The sequence below is a fragment of the Chelon labrosus genome, assembly GCF_963514085.1.
Source record: "Chelon labrosus genome assembly, chromosome: 1".
Classification (NCBI taxonomy): Eukaryota; Metazoa; Chordata; class Actinopteri; order Mugiliformes; family Mugilidae; genus Chelon; species Chelon labrosus.
Genome location: NC_140337.1, coordinates 32885176 through 32907998, shown reverse-complemented (window position 1 = coordinate 32907998; position 22823 = coordinate 32885176). Strand labels below are relative to the sequence as shown.

The following is a 22823-nucleotide window of genomic DNA, read 5'->3' as shown; positions in this document are numbered from 1 at the left end:
GAGAAAAATCGTCGAAAAATCCCCCTCGCTTTCCACATACACACACATGGAGAAAAATTCGAAAACTGACCGGTGCACTCCTCGCTCGGAGGAGCCTGCAGCCCAAACCGTACGTCCCACACAAATAAAACCCACACCATCTAATGCCAATCTCCCACGACGAGATTCCTCTTCACTCCTGTCCATCTCTGACGCTCCTGCATTTGAGGTAGGTATTCCTTGACCCATCTCCTCCAAAACAAATCAGACATATACTGAACCTGTTTCCACCTCCTGTGTGTATAAATGTCTGAGGGTTCGAACACTCCTGGTGGTAATGTTAGTGAGGTCTTCAATAGTAGCAGATGGTTTGGCGTCAACGCTTCCAGGTCATTTGGACCATGGAGGCTTTGGTAATTGGTCTACTGTTTATTATGGCTTCAATCTCACAAAATGCTGTATGAAGACCCTCTTCGACCAAGTTTTGTACTTTCAGGGTTGAATTCAGAACCTTTCGCACAGAACATATCAACCGCTCCCAAGCTCCTCCATGACGTGAACCGGCAGGTGGATTAAAGCTCCACTGGATTCCCTTCTGCAGCATGGCATCATGAATCTGCACCTGATTCCACTGTTCGATGGCGCACCTCAGCTCTCGCTCTGCTCCTACGAAGTTCGTTCCATTGTCAGAGCGTAGCTCACGAACTTGTCCTCTCCTGGCAGTGAAACGTCTGATTGCATTAATAAAGGAGTCAGTGTCCAATGATGATGCAACCTCGATGTGTACTGCTCTGATGGCGAGGCAAGTAAGTATAACACCATACCTCTTTACTATGCTCCTTCTACTCTTAACCTCGAAAGGTCCGAAGCGGTCAACTCCCACACGGGTGAATGGTGGTTCATCTGGGACAATTCTCTCATGAGGCAAGTCTGCCATCTGCTGGTGAACTGGCAGAGCATTCAGGCAGTGACAGGTGATACACTTGACCAGCACCCTCCTGATGGCTGAACTCACACCAGCTATCCAGTATCTCTCTCTCAGCTTAGACAGCATATGGTTATGGCCACCATTTCCCACTTCCTGATGTACATGTCTAAGTAAAAGCTCTGAGATGTGGAGATCCTTTGTTAGGATTATTGGATGTTTCTCTTCCACAGGCATAGACAATCTACTGAGTCGACCACCAACTCTCAGGATTCCATCTTGAAGCTGTGGACAGAGCTTATGGAGGTGACTGGACTTCTTGACAGGCTGTCCTTTCACCAGACTGGTTAGCTCTTCAGGAAATCTCTTTCCCTGGCAGAACTTGATGATGGCTAGCTCTGCCTCGTCCAGATCTTTCACTGAGAGGCTCCTGTGCACTGCTGTCCTCTTAAAATCCTTCATCTGCCTTTCCACAGAGGATTCCTGTTGTTCTTTGTTGATATCAGACTGTGCAAAGGTCAGATGTAACTGTCTTCTCTTCTTTACACAGGACATGAGCCAGCTTTTAATCCTCAAGAGCCATGACACTGATTTCTTCAGCTTTTGTCCAGGAGGAAAAGTACTCAATCAGGAAAGTTACGGGTTCTTCCCTAGCCTGGACAACATTCACTGCAACTCTCTTGACCTCAGGGTCGCCAGTTGAAAGGTGACTTAGATCTTCCTGGTAAACAGGCCATTCACTCTCAGGATACAAAAGAAACTGAGGCATATTTCTCAGACTTAAGGGGTCAATTATTGTTACTGCAAGGGAGGAGACCCCAGAAGATTAGTTTAGCTGTTAGCTATTAGCTGGAGAGCTCTGATGATGTTCCTTGTCTTGGGTGTAGCCCTCGGGGTAGTCACATTATTGTGTCTCTGTTTTTTTTTACCCTTCCTCCCCATTCTCTCTCTCATTCCACTATACTACAGAATACATTGGATCATGCGGTGTCATTCTAACTTGGTATTGCTATCCCTATAGATGGCCGATGCTGTGAAGACAGGCAATGGTGTGTCTCTAATTTCCTAAGGGCATGAACTAAGGTCTTGACACAGTTACAGCACCTTAAAGGGAATGTGATGTTTCTGAAAGAAACACATCTCAAAACGCCTGACACGTATTTAGAGGGCATGGATGAGCCACCTATTCCAAAATTTACAGAAAAGGTTAGAGGGACGGCCATCATCATTGAGAAAAGGATCCTGTTTGAACCAACAAGACTTAGACTTCTTTAATATCCATAAAACTTACATAAAATGGAAAATTGTCTTTGACAGTGGCATAAAGACATACAAGCAACACACACACGCATCGTGTGTGTGTTGCTTGTATGTCAACAAAGGTGATTCTAGACACTGATGGCCGCTATGTCATAGTTTCGGGCACACTTTAGAATATACCAGTGATCTTAGTTTCAGTTTATGCGCCGACCTGGGACAACGACCAGTTTTTTTACGAGGCTCTTTGCAAAAATTCCATACAGTCACCGCATTATCATGGGTGGGGACTTCAGTCTGGTGCAGAATGTGACTCTTGACAGATCTTCCTCCACACAAATCTCACTATCCAAATTAGCGAACACAGTAAAAATGTACGCATCGCAGTTGGGAATTTCTGACCCCTGAAGGCTTAAAAATCCCAGTGGTAGAGCTTACTCGTTTTTTTTCCCATGTACACCGCCACGAAAGAAGACTCAAAAATCATGAATCTAGACATCTATTGAATTGGCTCAGTTGAGTCCTACCAAATTTGATTAATATATAATCAATAAACGGCACCATTCAAACATACATTTTGCTTCTCTGCTGAGTGAGATCACAAGGTGTACTATTCGACCTGACCACTAGTAGCACCACCTGCACTCAGCCAACAGGGATTCATGAGTAGCGAATCTGTGGCGGATCCACCATGAATCTGATCCGCCACTCATGAATCCGCTACTCATGAGTCCCTGCTTAACCGAGAGCAGGCGTCAACAGCCATTCACTCGGTCGGCAGAGAAACGAAACTTAAGGCTGTGAGTGAACCCTGCAAACATTTTGACGTCTAATAAACGTTGAAACGACGTATAAACGTACACGTCGCCAGGAGGTCTAAAAGTAATGCTGAAATGCAAATTGAAACGACGTCGCGTTGCAACCTCGACGTCTTTTTAACGGTCGTAAACAACGTCTCCACAACGTCACGTTGTAACACAGATGTCTTCTAAACGCGCATTATTCACCTTCTAAAAACGATCCAGTAAATATTCTGATATATATTTACAGCTGTATGTGTCGAGTTTTAGATGTCGTTTCTGCAGTGAAGTGGAGTTAAAAAGAGGTTGACAAATGCAGGTAGAGAAGATGTTGACGTTGCGATCTGACGTCTTTTCAACCTTCATTTCAGCATTACTTTTAAAGCCCCTGGCTGCGTCTAGGTCTCGACGTCGTTTTAACGTTTGTTCAACGTCGAAATGTTATCTGTTCAAACTGACTGATTAACTGTAAAAACAATTAGTGTTTACATATAGATAATACATTTAATGAATAATAAATGATATTAAAAATATTTTTTGCTATAAATTAACACATTTATATAAATACAATGTAGTAACAGAACCTACCTTTGGGGGGAAATTATAAGTTTGACAACACAAAAGTGCAATTTCTTTAAAGTTTTATTACACAAACATAATCATTACACTTTTGAAAAACTAAAAAAATAATAAAATAATGAGACCAACATGATTCTTACACATACAGCTCTGGAAAAAGTTAAGAGACCACTTCAAAATGATCAGTTCCTCTGGTTTTACTATTCATAGCTATGTGTTTGAGTAAAATGAACACTTTTGTTTCATTCTATAACCTACTGACAAAATTTCTCCCAAACTGGAAATAAAAATATTGTCATTTAGAACATGTATTTGTAGAAAATGGCAACAGGTCAAAATGACAAAACAATTCTGGTGTTTTCAGACGTTGTATAATGCAAAGAAAACAGGTTCATATTCATTTTAGAACACAACACTACTTTTCAAACTTAGGAGGAGTTTAGAAATCAACATTGGTGGAATAATCCCAATTTAATCGCAGCAGTGGTCTCTTTATTTTTAGCTGTATGTGCAATAAACATAAAAACACCAACACAGTTGAAAAACACTTTGTAGGCGATCACGATCTCCTCTGGCCCCCTCTCCCTCCTATCAATGGCTCCTTCAACTGGAGTGGAGATCCTCACTCTGTCATGTGAAGCTGGAAAAACATTTGAAGTATATTACTTAACAATTCTTAAACACATCTTGGGAAATTGTACACCGTTTTACCATCTAATTCACCTACATACATACTACATACATCACATGAATGTTAAGTCATGAAACAGACATAAATTGCTTTTTGGTTATATTTACATAGGCCAAAAAGTCCCAGATAATGATAAAATAAAAACATTACATGATTTTAAATAGAAGAAGCACTGTTGATTAACAAAGCAGACAATTAGGCATTGCATTGGGAGTCAAAGTTTTTTATATTCACAATCCACTGAATATTAACATTTTAACAGCTAATCAATAGATTAGGCTACCATTGTTTTTTTTGTTTTTTTTTAATGAAGATAAATTAACATTTTCAAATTATCTTGGGGGAAAAAATGCATTTTCTGGACACCTCCATGTCAGCTGGTCTGTATAAGTGCTTCACTGATTTATGTCTGGATTTCTGAACTCCAATAGTCCAAAAATATCAGAATATTAGACAGAAAGCACACTGCAGAGCCCTGTTTATGTTAGCCGAGTGAGCAGCTAGCTTGAAATGCACTCGACAGTTAAACACATAACGCACGGTCGGTCAATGCCACTTTTTAAAACACAGAAAGTTGTATATGAACCTACAGTCTATGATATGAACACATATAAACCGTCTCTAATGTTTTATGTCAATGAACTTGCCGAAAACACTGTTCGGTTCGTGCCGTGCGTGCTTCTCTGCAGTCTTCTTCTTCTTCTTCTTCTTCTTCTTTTGTGTTTTATGGCGGTTGGCAAACCAACTTAACGGTGCATTACCGCCACCGACTGGGCTGGAGTGTGAATCAAGAGATATTGGAATTTAGTACTAACTAAATAAATAAATTAAACAAACAAAAAGGAGAGGAAATAAAATAAATAACTAAATAAAAATAAAATAACACTAAAATAAACCAACTAAATTAAATCCTTTTGGCTAAGTCTGTATCTCTCAGGAACTTAATAATAAAGTGATAAATGTTACTAGATATTTTCCCTAGTAAACCTTTCATTGTAAAATTGTTCTGCTTGACCATTCTGAGTGACTGAAAAAGCTGATTTCTTTCTTGGCTATACCTTGGGCAATGAATTAAAATATGCTCTACCGTTTCTAAATGACTGCAATGTTGACATTTCCCTGTTGGATGTTTTCCTATTATCTTCAATGAAGAATTGAGCCCTGTGTGTCCTATTTTTAATCGTGTAATTATACTCTCCTCTCTTCGACTCCTACACTCTGTCCTTCCAATATTCACTTCTGGTTGAATATTATATAAATGTCTCCCTTTGTCATGATCCACCCAATACTCCTGCCATGTTGCTCTCGCATATGTTTTAATGAACATTTTAGCTTCAGATTTGCTATATGGAACCTGTAATATTCTATTGTGTTTCAGTGTTTGTTTTGCAAGTTTATCAACCTCTTCATTCCCTTTCACTCCAACATGTGCAGGTACCCAAAGAAACCTGATTTTTAAACCCTTTGCATTTAGCCTATACAAAACCATATTAATTTCATGAATGATGTCATTTCTTATAGATTTCCCAGTTTTTATGCTTTCTAGTGCTGAATAACTATCAGATATAATCACTGGTTTGTTTAAATCATTTCCCTCTACCCATTCCAAGGCCAACAAAATTGCAACCAGCTCTGTTGTGTATACTGACAAATGATCTGTTAGTCTTTCCTGACATATTACCCCATTCTTTGGAGTATACACTGCTGACCCAACACGTCCTGTCTTTGGATCTTTGGAACCATCTGTAAATATGAATGTGTGATCAGAAAAGTGTATATCCAGATAATATTGAACAATATCCCTCACTGCTACTTCCTTTGATTTATTTTTGATTTCCTTCTGAATGTCTAAATCTACATCTGGTATAGGGAAGAACCATGGGGGAATAGGAGGGACTGAAACCGTTGAACAGTACTGTAATTTATGTAACCCAATACTCTCAGCTTTGCCATCACCAATCCACCCAAAACTTCTATAATTGGATTTACTATGTTCCCAGCAGTCTTTTAAGATAGCTTTAGCTGGGTGACTATCAACTTGCCCCTTCACATTGATCCAGTATGCTAACATTAGTTGTACCCTTCTTATACTCAGTGGCATCTCACCCATTTCCACTTGCATAGAAGACACTGGGGATGTTTTAAAAGATCCACTACATATCCTTAGCGCCTGAGCTTGCATGACATCCAATGCTTTGATATTAGTCTCTGCAGATGACATACACTATATTACCAAAAGTATTCGCTCACCCATTCAAATGATCAGAATCAGGTGTTCTAATCACTTGGCCTGGCCCCAGGTGTATAAATTCAAGCACTCAGGCATGCAGACTGTGAAACAAGACATTTGTGAAAGAATGGGCCGCTCTCAGGAGCTCAGTGAATTCCAGCGTGGAACTGTCATAGGATGCCACTTGTGCAACAAATCCAGTCGTGAAATTTCCTCGCTCCTAAATATTCCACAGTCAACTGTCAGCTCTATTATAACAAAATGGAAGCGTTTGGGAAAAACAGCAACTCAGCCACGAAGTGGTAGGCCACGTAAAGTGACGGAGAGGGGTCAGCGGATGCTGAAGCGCATAGTGCAAAGAGGTCGCCGACTTTCTGCACAGTCAATTGCTACAGAGCTACAAACTTCATGTGACCTTCAGATTAGCCCAAGTACAGTACGCAGAGAGCTTCATGGAATGGGTTTCCATGGCCGAGCAGCTGCAGCCAAGCCACACATCACCAAGTGCAATGCAAGGCGTCGGATGCAATGGTGTAAAGCACTCCGCCACTGGCCTCTAGAGCAGTGGAGACGCGTTCTCTGGAGTGATGAATCACGCTTTACCATCTGGCAATCTGATGGACGAGTCTGGGTTTGGAGGTTGCCAGGAGAACGGTACATTTCAGATTGCATTGTGCCAACTGTGAAATTTGGTGGAGGAGGAATTATGGTATGGGGTTGTTTTTCAGGAGCTGGGCTTGGCCCCTTAGTTCCAGTGAAAGGAACATTGAATGCTTCAGGATACCAAAACATTTTGGACAATTCCATGCTCCCAACCTTGTGGGAACAGTTTGGAGCGGGCCCCTTCCTCTTCCAACATGACTGTGCACCAGTGCACAAAGCAAGGTCCATAAAGACGTGGATGACAGAGTCTGGTGTGGATGAACTTGACTGGCCTGCACAGAGTCCTGACCTGAACCCGATAGAACACCTTTGGGATGAATTAGAGCGGAGACTGAGAGCCAGGCCTTCTCGACCAACATCAGTGTGTGACCTCACCAATGCGCTTTTGGAAGAATGGTCAAAAATTCCTATAAACACTCTCCTCAACCTTGTGGACAGTCTTCCCAGAAGAGTTGAAGCTGTAATAGCTGCAAAAGGTGGACCGACATCATATTGAATTCTATGAGTTAGGAATGGGATGGCACTTCAGTTCATGGAATGAGTAAAGGCAGGTGAGCGAATACTTTTGGTAATATAGTGTATATGCTATACACCCATAGTCAAAGACAGACCTCATTAATGCCCAATATATATTTTGTAACGATGCCCTGCTTGCTCCCCATGCTTGTCCTGATAGACAGCGTAGGATATTAACAATCTTTTTACATTTACTAACCATTTTTTCCAAATGAATCTTCCATGTCAATTTTTCATCAAACCACATCCCAAGAAACCTTATAACCTTCATTTGCTCAAGAGGATGACTATACAGTTTTAAAGATATAGGTGTGATCTTGTGCTTTTTTGAAAAACATATGACTTGTGTTTTAGACACTGATAGTCTAAATCCCCATTCGTTTTCCCATTTTTCCACTTCAGTAATTGCATCTTGCATTTTTGATTTAACATAAGGTTCATTACGGCCTCTAAACCATAATGCTCCATCATCAGCATACAAGGATTTCCCAATTTTCTGGTCAACATTTGAGAATATATCATTAATCATGATGTTGAACAATAATGGGCTGCATACGCTACCTTGTGGAGTTCCATTCTCAACTGAGTATTCCTCAGAGACTTCTGCACCTACCCTTACCTGTATTTTCCTATCAAACAGAAAATCCAAAATCCAATTGTATATTTTTCCACTAATTCCCAGTCGTTGTAATTTGATTAATAAACCTTCTTTCCAAAGCATATCATATGCTTTCTCAACATCAAAAAATACAGCTATTACCACCTCCCTATTTGTCTGTGCTTTCCTAATATCAGATTCTAAACATAATAATGAATCCATAGTGCTTCGGCCCTTACGAAACCCACTCTGAAATGGAGAAAAAAGGTCATTGCTCTCTAAATAATGGGTCATTCTCACTGTAATTATTCTTTCCATTATTTTACACAACTGCGATGTTAAAGCAATCGGTCTATAACTAGTCGGGTCAGATGGGTTTTTCCCTGGTTTTAAGATAGGAACTATAATTGCATGTTTCCACACTGCTGGAAGATGACCAGTTTCCCAAATTTTATTTAAAAATGTTAGTACTATTTCTAGTGTCCCATCTGTCATTTTAGCTATCATTTTGTAACATACCATGTCTTTTCCTGGAGTAGTTTGTTTTGCATTAAGGACTGCTTTTTTCAACTCAAACATATTTAAAGGTACGTCTAATGGATTTCCTGAATGTCCTTTCTTCTCTAAAACATCTGGGAACCTTTCTAACACTTTCCTTCTGTTCACTTGTGCTTCCTTACTGAGATTCTCAGAACTATGCACTTTCCTAAATGTTTGAGCTAACACTTCCGCCTTTTCTAAATTAGTAACTGCCACTTTATCACCACTATTTAATACAGGTAATTCATAATTCCTTCTAACTCCTCCCATCCTCCTTATCATACCCCATATATCAGATAACTTCACTTCCCTTCCTATACTATTGCAGTATTCCCTCCAAAAGATGCGTTTTTGTGTCTTAATGGTCTTTCTAACTACTGCCTGCTTTCTTTTATACTCTATTAAAGCATCCTGAGAATGATATTTCTTAACATATCTAAAAGCTTTATTTCTTGCTTTAACTGCTTTACTGCACTCATCATTCCACCATGGTACATTTTTACATTTCCTATTTCCTTTACTTTTAGGTATTGTTTCCTCAGCTGACAATATTATTTCATTTACCAATGCCTTATTAAACTCATTTATTTCCAATTCTTTAATCTTCTTAAGTTTAAGACATTTTACTGCACAAATGATCTGAAAATTTTCCCAATTCGCATTCTCTAATTTCCACCTTGGAATATTTTTAATCCTTTCTTGACACACTCCTGATCCAACTTTAATTAGAATAGGGAAATGATCACTACCTATTGTAGTTTCCTTATCTACACTCCATGTACTAATACCTGCTATTGCACTGGACACAAAAGTTAAATCTAGTACTGATTCAGTATTATTTATACTGTTAAACCTAGTTCCCTCACCATTGTTAAGACATACCAAACACTTATCATCAATATATTCTTCCAACACTGAACCATTTGCATCTGTGCTGTTGCTTCCCCATAATGTATTGTGTGCATTAAAATCCCCACACCATATTACTTCATTATGTGGTGAACCCACAACATTTTCCATAATACTATCCTCTATTTTTCCACACGGATTATAATAATTTATTACATCTATAGAACCTTTGCTAGTCCATATCCTAATCGTAATTGACTCATTCTTATCATTTACAAGTATAATTTTATAACTTAAACCATTTTGTATGAAAGTTACTAATCCTCCCCCTCTACTATTCCCTCTATCTCTTCTAACTGCTGAATATCCCTTAATGATAAAATCTAACTCTGGTTTCAACCATGTCTCTTGTACACATATTATATTAGGTTTTTCTTTTACATCATCTAAATATTTCTTAAATTCTTGGCCATTTGCTATCAAACTTCTAGCATTCCATTGTAGTATACCTACATTTACCATCACTAATCCATACCAGAGCTGTGCTGGGTAGACTGTGTGTCTGTACTCAAGTTATCCCTAACTGTTTCCCAAACCATTCCTTTTATCCCCAAGTATTTCTCAGCTGCTCTCACAATGATTTTAATCAGTGGTGTGCAGTCAGGTGAGGCAGGGTAGGCAGTGCCTCACCTAGGCTAATGAGAAAAAATAAATAAAAATAATATTTAAAAAAATATATATTTTTATAATTTTGTTTTCATTGTTGATTTATTGTTTTAAAATTAAAAAATGAAAACGTGAAATGTGTTGTTTTAACGGTATAAGGAATGCCACTACTCAGGAGAGCTTGTCTTCAAAGCTGGCGTATGTGAACACAGGAGGCTGAGGCAGACTCAACCTCTGCCTCTCTGCCCTGTGTGAAATGAACGCAAACAGTTTACGAGGTTCGCGCATGCGTAGTCTGTTCTCACGCTGTCTTCAATGGGCTTCATGGAGTCACAACGCTTCTCTGCCTCCACAGTCCGAGTCGGGATATTTCGGGAATCTCGGCGGGAATCCCGACATGTCCCGAACCCCCCAAGGTCTCGTGATGCTGTTGTCACCGCTGTGCAGTGTTTTCGGCGAAGACGGAGATTTCTGAGCTGAGAAAACTTCCAACCTTGACTTTTGAGGGGGAAAAAAAATTAATTTTAACTGAGAAACCAACCCCTGAACTAAAGGATTTAATCCAAAAGAAGGGACAAAACATTTTGAGGACTTTCCAAACAGACTGATATAAATTGTGTGCGCGATATAATCCGCTGATGTCAGTAATTAGCTACATTTCTGACAGCGGCAGTGGTTTTAATATTGAATTCTACATAATATATATTTTTGTATGCGATTTAAGCTCTGACTGATCCTGCCTACCCAGCCATGGACCTCACTGCACGTTACTGATTTTAATCCTTTCGGTACGACTCGTTGTCTGTGCTGAACAATTTATAGTTTCTACCATAAAAATTACAAAATCATGTTTGCTTACAACTAAATTGTCTTTCTGTTTCTTTTCATCCTCTTCATCTATTATATCATGTCCATTGCCCTCGTTATGCTTTGGTATTACTTTCACTCTGGGGACCAGCTTTACTGCTTCAGAGTAGCTAATGCCTTCTGTTGTCTTAATTCTTTGTACCTCTTTAGCTCCTTTGCTAAATTCACAGCCCTGATAAGCTGCACTGTGCTCCCCTCCGCAATTGCAGCAGTGGTTTCGATCTTTGTCACATTCATCATAATCATGGTCTCCTCCACACTTACTACACCTCTTCTTACCTTTACACACAGCCGCGATATGCCCAAACCGTTGACATTTATAACAACGAAGTGGTGGAGGAATATACAATCTCACCACATAGCTCATAAAGCCAACAAAAACCTTGTCTGGTAAGGTGTCCCCCTCAAACACAAGCATGGCAGATAAACTGTCGCAAATGTCTCCATACCTCTTAGTTTTAAGACGTTTCGCTTCACATACTTTAAAGTGCTTAATGTTTGCTATTATTGCGTCTGTCTTTACATTTACCGGAATACCGGTAATGACTCCTTTGATTAATTTCTTATCGTTAGCCTTTGAACATTGCACGTGCTTGTCATGAATTTTACTTATCTTAATTGCTTTCCTAAGTTGTTCTTCGCTTTTACAAAAGACCAGTAGTTGTCCACTTCTTAGTATTTTTGCACTCCTTACCTCTCCAATTTCTTTACTTAAACCTTTTGTGATCTGTATCGGATTCCAATCTCTGAACGAAGCACCTTCTTGCCCCAGCTTAACAAACACCTTATATTTTTCACCATCATCCTTTAAAGGGTTTAAAGAAGCATTTTCACCACAACCAGATGTATTGTTTTCTTTCATTTTCTTTTTACTTAGGTTAGTATTCCACCCCTCGATACTCTCGCTTTCTTCCAACTCTCCAGTACTTTCCAGCTCTCCTGTCTCACTTCCTACTCCTTCACTCCCTTCCTCCATCTCCTGACCATTCACAGCCCAGCTGTTGCCAACCGCCTGATTCGGATTCAGTTTCTTCCGTTTGCGCTGTCGACCACCACCTGCCATCACTCGCTGTCCTCTCCACCGGAAACCGCAATTCCACTTCCTTCCTTTCGCAAACACAACGCCACCTGCCGAACCCTTCTCTGCAGTCTTCTTCTTCTTCTTCTTCTTCTTCTTCTCGTTTTATTGGCGGTTGGCAACTATTGCTTGTGCATTACCGCCACCACTGGACTGGAGTAAGGAACGAGAGTTACTGGCTATTCTGTACTGTTACAAATAAACAAAATAAACAAACAAATAAACAAACAAAACAAACAGCTACAATAAAATTTATATTCTTTTAAGGAGTTACTGGCTATTCTGTACTGTTTTAAATAAACAAACAAATAAACAAAACAAACAGATAAAATAAAGTTTATATTCTTTTAAAAAGGCCTGTACTTTTCAAAAAAGAAAGTAAGAAACCAAAAAATTCCCCTGATCTTTTTCCCAATAAGGTCTTGATATCTAGAGACACTTTCTTTGCTTCCAGCTGAGTAACAAGCCTTTGCCTAGCCTGATTGTATTTATGACAGTGAAGTATTACATGCTCTATTGTTTCAGGTGTATGGCTCTGGCAATACTCACAACTCCCATCCCCATGCTTTCTCATTAAGAACAGTGTGTTATTCAATTTTGTATGCCCCAGCCTCATCCTAGTCAGCACAATTTCTTCCTGTCTAGACCTGGTTGTGTGTGTGTCCTTTCCCACTTTCCCTTGTATCCTATATAGATGTCTTCCTGTGCACCCATTGTCCCAGATATGCTGCCACTTTTGAATGGTTTTAGCCTTGACTATACTTTTTATTTCTGCTTTACTGTATTTAACATCTATATCTATATTGTTTTTCCCTGCCGCTCTCTTTGCATGCTCATCAGCCAGTTCATTCCCCTCCACTCCTATATGTGCTGGAACCCACAAGAATGTCACTCTCCTCCCTGACGCTTGCATTCCACTTGCTAGCTGTAAAATTTCAATTAAAATATCTTCTCTTGATTCAGACTGAAAATTCTGAATACTAATCAGTGCTGAACTAGAATCAGAGGCTATCACTGCCTGCCCACAGTTGTTAGTCTCTAGCCACAAAAGCGCTAGCCATATGGCTACCATTTCGGCAGTATACACTGCTAGGTCGTCACTTATCCTTTTTGCCTCTGCTAGGCCCACCTCAGGGATTACATAGGCTACCCCTACTCTTTTATCAGTATTTTTAGATGCATCTGTAAAAACCTTTACATATTGTTTGTACTTTCCTGATATATAGTTGTTTATCCCACACTTATCCATTCCACCTTCCTTCCTTTCCTCCAACAGTCCTAAATCAACCTTCACCTCTTCTAACATCCAAGGAGGCACTACAGGATACGCCACAGTTGGACTGATGTTCAGAGAACCAATTCCCATATTGCCCACCTTATCTTTTATAACCCACCCATAGCTTTTAACTTTAATATTTCCTTTTTCCTGACACTCCCTTAACACTGTCTGAGACATGTGGTTCTCTTTATGTCCCCTGATATTTGCCCAGTATACCAGTGCTAGCTGATCCCTCCTCAAATGCAGGGGCATCTCCCCCACCTCTACCTGCATTGCAGCCACTGGTGATGTTTTCATTGCTCCACTAATCACCCTCATCGCTTGACTGTGCATACCATCAAGTTTGCTTAATCCTGTCTTGGATGCCGACCCATATGCTAAACAGCCATAGTCAAACACTGATCTCATTAGACCTGTATAGATGGTTTTTAACGCTAACCTTGTAGCCCCCCCAATCTACCCCACACAGACACCTCATGACATTTAATATTCTTTTACATTTGTCTACCATCTTTTGAATGTGATGTGCCTCATCTCAACCCTCTCCAGTTCTTTACCTGACACCATTATTTTTAATTCTTGACTAATTTTCCTCCTTGTAAAGAACATCACCTTTGTTTTCTCTATTGAGATCCTAAATCCCCATTGCACTGCCCATTGCTGAACTTCATTTACAGCATCTTGCATCTTACTCACAATAAACTCAATGTTCCTCCCCTTCTTCCACATTGCACCGTCATCCGCAAATAATGCTACCCCATCTGGGCCTTGCACGTCTTTAAATATCTGGTCTATCATGATTGAAAATAATAAAGGACTCACAATGCTTCCTTGAGGGGTACCATTTTCTGCTCTAAAACTCTCACTTAGCTCCCCATCAATTCTAACTCTCAATGTTCTTTCAGTTAAGAAAGCTCTGATCCACTGATACATCCGCCCCCTAACTCCCATCTGGCATAATTTAATTAATAGCCCTTCTGTCCACATCATATCATAGGCTTTCTCTATGTCAAAAAATACTGCCACCACAGTCTCCTTATTCACTTGGGCCTTTCTTATGGCTTCCTCCAGGCACACCACTGGATCCATAGTCCCCCTTCCCCTTCTGAATCCACTCTGGTACCATTGCAGCCATCCTTTTGACTCTACCCAATACACCAGCCTATCATTTATAATTTTCTCCATTGTCTTACCCATCTGAGATGTCAATGCTATTGGCCTATAACTACTTGGACTATGAGGGTCTTTCCCCGGCTTCTTAATTGGTACAATAATAGACTCCTTCCACTCTTTAGGGATGACTCCCTCCACCCATATCTTATTGTACAGTTTCAACAGGACATCCTTACCTCTGTCACTCAAGTTCTCTAACATGGAGTAGCATATATTGTCTTTCCCTGGAGCTGACTTTCCTAATTTCCTCAGCGCTCTATTCAATTCTCCTTTTGTGAATGGCACATTCAGACTATCCCTTTCCCCATCCCCATTCTCAAACACTCTCTGATATCTAGACACAGTTTCTTCTCTCCCTTTTTTCTCTTCATAACTAAGATTTTCTGAGCTGCGTACTTTAGCTAGTGTCCTCCCTATAATTTCAGCTTTCCCTTTACTAGATGTTATGCTGTCACCTCTATTAATCAACACAGGATACCCATACTCCCTACCATTTCCTTTCATTTTCCTAATCATCCCCCAAACCTTCTCTATTGGAGTAGTTCGTCCTACTGAGTCGCAAAACTTCCTCCAGTACTCCCTTTTTGCTTTCCTGACATTTTGCCTTACCATTGCTTGCGCTCTCTTATATTCTATCAAATGCTGGAAATTATGTGTTCTCTTAAGTACTCTAAATGCCTTATTTCTTTCTTTAACAGCTTCCTTACATTCTCTTGACCACCATGGTACTATTTTTTTCAAGTATTTAGGTTTAGATTTTGGTATAGTGGCATCCGCTGCCGCTATAATGCTTGACCTGACTTCTCTAGTTAGCACTTCAATGCTTTCACTGCCATCCACAACTGATAGCCATTCCTCACTTAGCTCTGCAAACTTATCCCAGTCAGCTTTCTCTACAAACCACTTCTCTGCTTTCACTTCAATCTCTTTCTCCACCTCCACACCTATATGCACCTTTATAGGATAGTGATCACTACCCACTGTGTTCCCTCTTAATACCTCCCATTCACATTTGTCTGCCACATTTCTTGTACAAAAGGTTAAGTCTATCGCTGACTCCGTCCCCCTAGACACATCTATCCTTGTACCAGATCCATCATTAAGACAAACTAACTCTTCCTCTTCTATAAATCCTTCCAATACGCTCCCATTTACGTCATCCTTATCACCCCATAAAGTGCTATGTGCATTAAAATCACCACACCAAATGACTCTACCATCCAAATCGCTCCAAATTTCCTCAAGCTGGCTGCTTTCTAACTGCTTACATGGATTGTAAAAGTTAATAACTTTAATATTACCCTCTTTTGCCCACACTTCCACAGTGACATATTCCAGTTCCCCTCCTTTCTTAATTTCCCTATACTGCAGCCCTCTCTGTATAAAAGTTATAACCCCTCCACCTTTACCATTCTCTCTATCCCTTCTTATAGCAGTATACCCTTTTATAATAAAATCTAACCTGGGAATTAACCATGATTCCTGAACACAAATAATATTAGGCTTTTCCTTAATATCTTCCACATATTTCTTAAACTCCTGGCCATTCGCAATTAAGCTCCTGGCATTCCACTGGAGTATTGCTAACACCATTAAGAGGATCCACCCCATGACTGTGATTGTTGAGTTTCCTCTAGGGTTTCTCTAATATGTTCCCACTGTAACCCTTTCACATCCAGATACTTCTCAGCTGTTTTTACTATAATCTTAATCCTTTCAGTCCTACTAGTCGTCTGGGCAGAACAATTAATGATTTCTGCCATGAACAGCACAAATCCCACTTTGCTCACTGTCAAAGTTTCTTCCTGAATCCTGTCACATTTTACATATCCACCATTACCTTTACTTTGGCTCACTGCATTTGGTGATGTCTTTGGCACTTTCTTGGCTGCTTCAGCATACGTGATTCCCTGATACACTTTAACCTTCTGCACTTCTTGCATTCGCTTGTACACCTCACACCCACCATATGCAGCACTATGCTCCCCGCCACAATTGCAACATTTTTTCCTTTCCCCTTCTTCACATTCATCATATTTGTGTTCACCGCCACACTTACTGCACCTTATTTTCCCTTTACACACTGCTGCCACATGCCCATATCGCTGACAATTGAAGCACCTTAACGGGGGGGGTATGTACATCTTAACATCGTAGCTCATGTATCCTATAAACACTTTCTCTGGAAGTCTTTCTTCCTCAAAGGAAAGCAGTACTGAGAGGCTATCGCATACTACACCATCCCTTTTCGTTTTTAATCTTTTCGCCTCGCTCACCTTTACATTCTTTATATTTGCACATATTCCTTCCATTGACTCCTTCTCAGGGATCCCTGTTATTACTCCTCTGATTCTACTTTGAACTTTCACCCCTTTTACTTTCTGTCCATTTAATGCATTTACCTTGAGTGCCTTCTTTAGTTGGTCCTCATCCTTGCACTCCACCAACAATGATCCATTCCTCAACTTCTTCACACTCCTTACCTCCCCAATTTCTTTATGTATGGCTTTCGAAAGTTGCATAGGACTCCACACATCAAAAGTTGTTCCCTCCTTCACCAGTGTGATAAATGCCTTTAACTCTATTCCCTTTTCCCTATCTTTTACCTCAGAAAAATCAAAACCATCTGCCATGTGCATTGGATTCTTCTTCTTCCGCTTGTTCCCACTCACACTCGCACCCTCAACCTCCATTACTTCCTACTCCGTCCTTCCTCCAGTCCAGTTTCAAACGCTCCCCCTGGCGGCCCAAAAACCGTTTCAACTAGCTCGATCACTGACACCTTCTTCTTCTTCTTCTTCTCGTCTTCTCCACAGTTCATCAGCCCCCTTCTCTGCAGTCGTGTTCCGCTGCCAAGTTTGAAGTAGAAGGTCCCGCCCTTTTCGCCTCTGATTGGCTAGAAGGGCTCTCACCCGATTGGTTGTATACATTTATTTTTTTTCATCTAGTTGGTTTGTGGTCGAGGCGCAACCTAGACCTATTTTAAACTCGTTTCACGGTAGAGGTCGCCCCTTAGACCTGCCGTCAACCCCCAGGTTGATGAAATGTTTGCAGGGAAGTTGATCTTTTTTTTTTTCTCGGTTGTCATGGTGACTCGTGGTATCGGGGCTCCATTGATGATGGCTTTTTATAGTGGTTGTGCACGCGCGTAACTCGAGGTTAACATACTCAGAGTTGATTGAACTAACTCAGATCAGCTGTTCTGGAACCGGATATTCAGAGTTTCCCGACTCAGAGTAAGTCAACTCAGAGTTTGTTGAACCTGCTTTCTGGAATACCCCCCTGAGGGGTATTGCACAAAACTAGAATAAAGAAATCCAGGATAATTGAGCAAGCGCGGCTTGACTTAGCCTGCTCGGCGCATCCTGGCTTAATTGGTTGCACGTTTGCCGAGCCAGGATTAAAAGGCTCAGCTATGTTAAACCAGATGAAGATAGCTGGGATAAGTGCGCATTCACGGGATACTTAAACAGACCTCGCGATCGCTCACAGAATCACTGATGAGAACATGGATAAAAGTCGCGCGTCATATTTCACAGCCGCGGAACAACAGCTCCTGATGCAGTTTTACGAAGAGGTGTGTGGTATCGCAGCTAACCGTTTACAGTCCTTATTTGCAGGGTTACATACGTTTTGGGTTATGCCCACGTCTCATTTTAACACCTACAATACAGGCTGGTTGATTATGTTTGGTATCTGGTGTTGTATACTTAAGAATCCAGCAGGGGGCGTATTGGGACAGTGTTGAAGGTCAAGTTTTGTATTAAAGAGGTAGAAGAAGAGATATGTGGGGAGTTCGCTGATGTCCGTATTGTTATGCTGCAAGTGTTGAGTAAACCAAAAGAAAACCCCTTCATAATGTGTGGACCTCAATCATTTTATTGAAGATGCAACAAGGTGAAAGATTCAATATGAAAAAAGGCAATACTATTGCCATAATTAAAGAACGCGAGAAAGCCTGGCAGACAATAGCGGACCGGCTTAATGCGTAAGTAGTCCAAAACTGTACAATTAATAAACAGTGCTCCATTGGAACCGTCATAATTAGGCTACAATTAAAAAGGACTAAAGGAGTTACTTTTCAAGTTACTCAGGAAATGTAGAGTATGATTAAGTGCAAACAAGTATCCACAATGTGTGTGTTTAATCTATTTTTCTCATGTTACGTTTTTATCTATTTTATCTTTAATAAAGAACAAACTTGTCTGGCCATAAAAGGGGCTGGCAGCAAGTTAAAATTAAATATAAGAACATTTTGCAGGCTGGTAAGTGACTTTAAATAAAGGGAGGCCAGTGATGGAGGGGATCAGGGAGGGACAGTAACTGACTCTGTCCCTGCCACAGAAGCTGTCCGCTTCATACAAGGTACATATTGTAGCACTACTGCACATGGAACACAATCAAATCAATAAATCAATCAGTAATTTGTTTTTGTTTTTTTAAAAAACTAGAAAACATTGTGGTGTCCTCCCTCTTTCATGAATGTAAAGTAGGAGCCACCAATGCTAAGCAAAATGCACACAACAAAAAGTGACATTTAAGATCTTTTATTAACTAAAGAGAGGCTAAATCCAAAAATTAAGTGAAAAAACTTGCAATATATTGCTCCCTCATGAGTCTGCCATTAGTGTTGTCTGGGAAGATGGGAGCACTTTCCCAGTCAACATCAACAGCCATTCGGGGGGCCTGCAATGTTATGCAGTACTACACATGCAGCCATAACGTCACAGGCCGTGTCCGGGGGAACCCTCAGGTAGTGCAGGCACTGAAACCGAGATTTCAGAAGGCCGAATGTCATCTCGATTCGAGCCCTTGTTTTATTGTGTGCATGGTTGTAGGCCTACTGTGGTGGGGTTTGGGGGTCCGCAAGGGGAGTCAAGAGGAATGACTCGCAGGCGTATCCTTTGTCTCCCAGCAGCACACCAGAGAATTCGCCTGACAATACAAGGTATCATTTAGAAAACACAGCAGAGTTACACACACACGATGTCCAAGGTGCTTACAGTACATATAAAAAAAAATGTGTGGCTTACCTTGTGAAAGCCACTCGTAAATTGGACTAGCCCGAAAGACTCTGGAGTCGTGCACTGAGCCAGGCCACTTTGCCTCTAAATTGCTCACAAGGCAGTCAGCATCACAGATCATCTGAAATGTTAAGTTGTAACGTATTAAGGTCATTAAATGCACAGAATTAATTTCTGTAGGCCATAACCACAAATCACTCTTACCTGAACATTGATGCTGTGGAAGGATTTCCTGTTAATGTAATCTCCCTCATGTTCTCCTGAGGGGCGTTTGATCCTTACATGTGAGCGATCCACTGCACCAATGACGTTAGGGAAAGCTGTAACAAAGAATAGTGAGTATCCAACTGTGACTGATCAAATTAGAAACTAATGGTTGCACATTGAGATTGAGGTTACCTGCAATCTTGTAAAACTCCTCCTTGATGTAGAGGGGTCTTCTGTGGCCAGGGAAGGTGATGAATATGTTGCTAAATGATTTCAGCGCCAGACAAACACGTCTTATCGTGCGGCAAATGGTTCCTTAATTGAGGTTCTTCTGCATCCCCAACAGAATAAAGGAAGCTCCCACTTGCAAACCACCTCAATGTAACACAGACCATCTGTGGTACAGTGAGAGCATGGCTTCGCGCCGTCTGGTGCTGGATTTTTGGACCCAGCAGCCTACATAAATATCTTAGTCCATCACCTGAGAATCTGTATCTTTCAATGAGATAGTCATTTCCAAAGGCCAACGGGTCTGACCTGTCCCGGAAGACTCTTTCACGCCTAAATGCTCATCTGAGGATTAGGGCTTCCTCATCCAGCACATCATCCAAAAAAGGGCAAGCCATTATGAAGAGGGAACAGGTGAATGGGAGTTGGACCAATATATACTATATTGCCTTTGTCACAGATTTCATTGAAAACACCTTTGCAACTTCATCAGTTGTGTTTTGTAATCTCAATTACTGCAATAAAACACATATTTATGAAACCTCTGACAGCTATTTGACAAGCAGTCTTCATTAGCATAGCAATATAACACTTGGCCTGAGTAATAATACTACCACTTAAATCAATATAAAAAGACTATTGCAATTACAAACAGCCAACATATTTAAATGAAATGAGAAATGACTATGTATATGTGATATTTTAATACAGGATAATTAAAATGAGGCAACATACTTAGAAAGACCATGGACATGCTGTAAAACACATTCATTCCTCACAGGACTGACGGTGGAAATACAGGTGGATCACCAGGATTAATCTTAGCCTGGCTGTTAGCCTGGTCTGGAGCAGGCTAGCTGCAGTGAATAAATCACCATAGTAACTTGGCCGGGTTAAGTCTGAGCTGCTTTCATGCAACCGACTTGAGGCTAAATTCTGCCGGGATAACCAACATATCCCGGCTTAATCCCTTATCTTGGTTTTGTGCAATACCCCTCTGGTCTCAACACTGAGCAAGCTAAATGACCTGCCTGACACCCCACCAACATCCGGTTCAGGTCAGAACACAAAAGTCCCATACTGCCGCCTAGTGGTTTGGCAATACAATGTTTATAAATGAAACATGGCTCCTACAACAATATTGCAGCTGTGTCAATAAAGTGTCAGGTCCAGTAATACAGTGATACTTGAAGTCCAGTTCAGGCTCAGTTTGATCATTTCATCACCACAGTTGTGAGGGCTATGGGCCTGAGGTCGTTGGGACTGCTGGGGTGTGGTTTCTTTGGAACAGGGGACTATTATGAACTTCTTAAAGCAGTTTGGGATCACACTGTCTGAGTGAGAGTTCGAATGTCATCATCACTTCACACACAGTGCTCGTGTAGGACATCTAGTGGACAATAAGATGGAGATGTGTCATTTATAATGACACTTAGCTCTAAACTGATCAGAATCAGAATCAGAATACTTTATTAATCCTTCAAGGAAATTGTTTTGTTACTGTTGCTCCCTTAAAGTGACAGTTGCAAGGTGACACAGCAAATACAACAGAATAAAAGTAATACATAAATATATAAAAATAAGTAAGATGCATTTAAATTAAAAGAAACAGTATTGCACAAGTATTCACAATATACAGAGGTAAGAAGTTGTAATAAATGATGATTGGTAAGGAAATATTTGACAAACTATTGACAGCTGTATGGTCTCTGAGAGATTTGATACTGAAGAGGCATTTTGACAATATTCTCCAAGTGATGGCAGCTAAACAGTCTCTCTTGATTTTCTGTTGTTGTGGTGCTTTGAAATTGTACATTACTGACAGCTGTATAGTCTCTCTTGAAGACTCACACAGCTCTTAAATTGATGAGTTGTTTGGAAATTGTTTTCAAACTAATAGTAGCTTTATCTTCTCTCTGATTGATTTCATGTTGCTGAGCAGCTTTAAAATTGTTCTCACATAGATTACAGTTATACAGTCTCTCTTGATTTTCTGTTCTTGTGGAGCTGTGAAATCTTACCCTGTTGACAGCTGTATGGTTTCTCTTGAAACATGTGACAGCTCTAAAACTGACGAGCGGTTTGGACATATTTGTCAAACTAGTGGCAGCTGTATGGTTTCTCTGATAGATTTAAAGAGGCATTTTAAATTCATTCTCATGCTGATGGCAGCTATACACTCTCTTGATTTTGTGATGTTGTAGTGCTTTGAAATATTACACTGTTGACAGCTGTATAGTCTCTCTTGAATCCTATGTCAGCTCTTAAATTGATGCGCAGTTAGGAAATCTTTGGCAAACTTATGACAGTTGTGTGGTCTCTGATAGATTTTATACTGGACAAACATTTTGACATTGTTTCACTGGTGGCAGCTGTACAGGCTCTCTTGATTTTCTGTTGTTGTAGTGCTTTGCTATCTTACACTGTTGACAGCTGTATGGTCTCTCTTGAAGTCTAACACATGTAGGGGGTCCTGTCATCCTCTCTATTCTCCCCCTCTCTGGAATTTAAATTTACGAAGTTGTTTTGCAGAAGAATTCTTCTAACAGATCAACCTTTTACACCTTAGCCATAAAGGTGCCATGTCCAAACACTGAACAGACCCACGCTATCAGATCTCCCTGATGCTGAGGACGTCATCCGAGCCAAAAAGGACAGATTTACACTTCTGTGG

At 40.5% G+C, this 22823-nt stretch overlaps 1 protein-coding gene across 1 annotated transcript in view; it reads right to left on the bottom strand.

Annotated features, from left to right (window-relative positions):
- LOC311492806 (low affinity immunoglobulin gamma Fc region receptor III-like) overlaps positions 1 to 22823 on the bottom strand; it is a gene marked incomplete at both ends in the record, with an annotated part of 200110 nt that overhangs the window by 99842 nt on the left and 77445 nt on the right. The gene's annotated exons all lie outside the window — the stretch shown is intronic.